The sequence below is a fragment of the Oreochromis aureus genome, linkage group 9, assembly GCF_013358895.1.
Source record: "Oreochromis aureus strain Israel breed Guangdong linkage group 9, ZZ_aureus, whole genome shotgun sequence".
Classification (NCBI taxonomy): Eukaryota; Metazoa; Chordata; class Actinopteri; order Cichliformes; family Cichlidae; genus Oreochromis; species Oreochromis aureus.
In genome coordinates, this window is record NC_052950.1 from 14,007,766 (window position 1) to 14,011,903 (window position 4,138).

Below are 4,138 nucleotides of genomic sequence, written 5' to 3' on the forward strand. Positions count from 1 at the left end.
AATACAACAGTGGGCGGGGTGGATGTTGTATTTTTAATCGTGTTTTATGTATGTAGCTAGAGACCACACCATACATACTATTCCTTAAAAGGTAGTTTTCATTTGGAAACTATTATTATTAACCATTTATAACTTAGTATTTCAGTCATCTTCTTCTCATGTGTGCTTCTCCATCACTACTATCTCATTTCTCCCTCATTTACATTAGGCCAGTGTTAGGCTTAAGTTTCACTCAATCCCAGAGTCCAACAATGTTAGATCTACATCAAAAACAGTTTCACTAATGCCGGCTAACAGCAGCTAACAGAGGCTAACAGCAGCAATAACAGCAGCACTTTCCAACAGAAAAATTCAGGATATCCTCAGCAACTCACCTCGGTAGTGCTGTCATTGGACAGAAATGAGTTTCGCTGACTCATCAATTCGTATCAGACTTCTTTCACAGTTTTACAGCCAACTCCAGAGTAAATAGACGTGGAGACCAGCTGAGGTAAACAGCAGACAGACAGACTACACTCACTACAGATGAACTGCGGCCAGAGTTTTTGAGATTACTTTGGACTAAAAAGAAACAATACCACAAAATATTTAATTGGTGTATATACATTTTTTTTATTCCTGATGTATTGCCAAGTGTTGATATTATCCAAATGTGTTTGTCCCAGTCTGCAAATTGTGCAGACAGTGTGGAGTGTGAAGTGAAGGATTCAAGATGCAGACGGGGGATACAGACAGAAATTAATATACAAAATCAAGTTGTCTAAAAAAGAATATTCTGTAATGGCCAAAAGTTTATTGTTAACACAAAGGATAACAACAGTTCATCTAAGGGTTTCTGATAATGAAGTCCAGGTTCCAGACAGAGAGGCAATTCTACTTCAGAATCTCTGTCAGCACAAGAAGTCTCCAGACAATCTGCACAGAAGGAGCAACAAGGTAAGTAACTTATGATGGATGAGCAGACCAAAACAACAGCAAGCAAGGGAGCCAGCTTTAGTAACTGTTGTTAGTTCAACAATCCAGCAAAGACTGAAGTTAAACAAGACAAACTACCACCTTAAGTGGTGGCCGGAGAGGAGGTGACTGGGAACAGGTGAGCTCATTGCCTCTGGGTGTGTGAAGCCATGACATATTCGTTTAAACTGCCTGTAAAAAATTACAGATGATATGCTGACATCAGTATAACACACCATCATCTTGGTAGCATACTGACAGTAACCTTTATCAACATGTTATTATGGTAACTACTTAATTATCACCTATAAGGTTGAGGCTGCTAAGAAAAAAAGGGTCCATTTGTATATTTGGCTATTGGAAAAATGATGGAACTGCAATTAATCCAAAAAGGTGTGTACCTAATTTTATGGCATGTTACTCAAGCAGTGCTGAGCTATTGATTGGGGTTTTTTTTAAAGTGAAACTGATGGAACAACAGGTGCAGGAAAGGCTCCAGGCAAAAATCTTCTGGAAGTGTCCCTGAATGTCTGCAAAAAAGCAATCAATGCAACGGTTGTTGATATATTTCAGCTGAAATTGTTAAACCGATCAGCCCACAGACTGCTGCTAGCATGGTTAACAATCAATATCCCAGACGTGTCCATTCCACACAAAAGTGTTTATTTTTCAATTGCTTGCAATTATTTTAATCATGCAGAAGAGATTCCATCAATAGCTCCAAACCACAGAAATGTGGGAGTCTCATTTGCCATTACAATGAAATTACCTCAGGGCATAACCATTCTTGAGGCAGCTGACTTTTCTGAGAAAAACTGATTCACTGTTTCCTAAGTAAACTTGAGCTTAACCTTTAGAACAAAGGGCGCAAAGCAGTGATGCCCAATAACGCTTCACAGTATGCTATTGGTAATCAATGTGCCTATTGCTCTGCTTCTTCTCTCTCTCTCTTCACATTTCACCGTTTCAGACTGACAGTGACTGCTGTGGGCTCGTGAAACTAAGTACAACCTCCAGTGGTTGGTTCTATGTCGCAAACACACACTCACACGATATAACATAAGGCACCATGTCAGGTATTGAATAGTCAATGCTGCAGAGCAGAGCAGAACCCTTGGTTGTTCATGTGTGATAGTGCTGCTGCAGAGGACCCAGCTGGCTTCCACAGAGCTACATCACTGTGAGTGTGTGTGTGCGTGCATGAGAGCGAGAGAGAGCGAGCAAGAGAGAAAATATGCATGTCAGAGACATGATTGCATGTGTGTGTGTGTGTGTGTGTGTGTGAGTGTGTGTGTGAGAGTGTATACCCCTGTCAGGTTGAACAAATTCACTCACCTGTGACGTCCTCATTCTGTCTCTCTGTACGGCGTCACTGAGAGTTCTCCTCTCAAAGGCCCAGGAAACACACACACACACACACACACACACACACACTGATATCAGCCACGGGCAGGTGTTTGAGATCACTGACTTCTGAAGAGGATTTCACCTATGGTAATTTGAATGCATGCCATGTATTTTCACCTAAGTAATGAAAGCTCTCCCTTGCTCTCAGTCGTGTGTAAAGTCAGAGAAAAAGGCAAGGAACAGAAAGAAGGGTGGAGGGAGAGTGTCACACAAGTGTGAGAGGGAGGAAAAAATGAGCTGGGCGTGGAGCTCTCTATTTGTCTTTTCCTTTAGAGTTGTGCAATGACTCTTCAGTTTCTGGGGCATCACAGCCCGAGCTTTGTTAGAATGACAGTGATGATGAATCCTGCAGGACACAAACTCCCACATACTTCACTGGAGACACTACTCTGATGATGTAAAGCTGCATTCTTCCATCTAGTGGTCACATATGTACGCACACTCATACATTTGTGCACGTGTGCAGTGAAAGGCGAAACCTCATGTGCTCAGACACACACACACAAGGGACTAGCCTGCACTTAGAGCTGGAAGTAAACATGATATAAAGATGAATACTTTCTGATTTCAGAATATGTTTATCTCTAGTTTCACTTGCTTCTATCATTCACTGTAAGCACCGTAAGCTGCATTTAAATAGCAAGCACCAAATCCTCAATTACATCTGGGAACATTTCCTGAAATTGAATGGCAGATGGAATAATCTTAGATCTGAAGATGTTCTTAGATCTTCGATCTGCATGAAGAAGATGTATCTGCTCCAATGAACAGAGAAGAGCTGCATGGGGACTAAAATGTTTGTTCTTTTTGGAGGTACAACAGTTTCTATGCACATTTGTAAAACATGGTGGAGGCTCTGTCATGGTTTGGGGCTGCATTTTGAACACAGAAAAGCATTTTCAGATTTTATTCCAACATGCAATACCATCTGGAAAGCATGTGATTGACAATTCCTTCATTTTTCATCGTGACAACAATCCCAAACAATTCTTCAATGCAGTAAAGACATGCCTGAATAGAAAAACGCATGAGTGGAACACTATCAGACACCAAAGTAGCTAAACTGATTAAAAGCTCCCACTGCTACTTAAGTGGGCAAATCAATATAGAAGTTTAATTGATGTGATTAAAAGTGTTCCTTTATTTTTTGAGCAGTGTATTTCTAACATGTAAGTAAAGCTACCTTTAAAAGAAACTAGTATTTTGGTGTTTATGACAGTTTTGTACTAACTTAAAACATTTTTGCTTTAAAAGATTATTAAATAGTTGTAGTGCAACTTTTCTGAAATAATTAGGCAAATTAAAAACTTTCTTTCCTTGATCTTAAATTAGATCAATCTAATGAAATCCTACAAATCGTCTCGCTGGCTGCTTTTATCAGTTGGAATGAGTATTCTTGATTTACAGCCAAAACATGTAAATTACACATCACAGTTCATCATTTTATCAGCAGACCTGTGAGTTCTGACCTGCAAGTGAACTCCTGGCCTGTTGACTGGTTGTCAACAGCCTCCTTGGGGACTAATGTCCTGGCAGGAGTTGCATCCCACTTTGAGGACAAATGTGATGCTGACCATCTCACCTCTGCCAACACCCATTGCTCATCAGTAGTGTGTGTGTGTGTGTGTGTGTGTGTGTGTGTGTGTGTGTGTGTGTGTGTGTGTGTGTGTGTGTGTGTGTGTGTGTGTGTGTGCGTGCAATACCAGTTGCCACCGAAAATATGTGAAAAACAGGTGTGTGAATATATATGATTGCATTTGCATTCAGTGTCTGGGTG

General features: G+C 40.6%; 1 long non-coding RNA gene across 1 annotated transcript; it reads right to left on the bottom strand.

The window, feature by feature from the left end:
• Positions 1-785: 785 nt before the first annotated feature.
• Positions 786-2,482, bottom strand: LOC120441855. The gene is made up of 3 exons (XR_005614318.1): positions 2,290-2,482; positions 1,057-1,146; positions 786-915 (listed from the first exon to the last, which is right to left on the bottom strand). It is a non-coding gene; the product is annotated as an uncharacterized LOC120441855 (long non-coding RNA).
• Between the last annotated feature and the right edge of the window lie 1,656 nt (positions 2,483-4,138).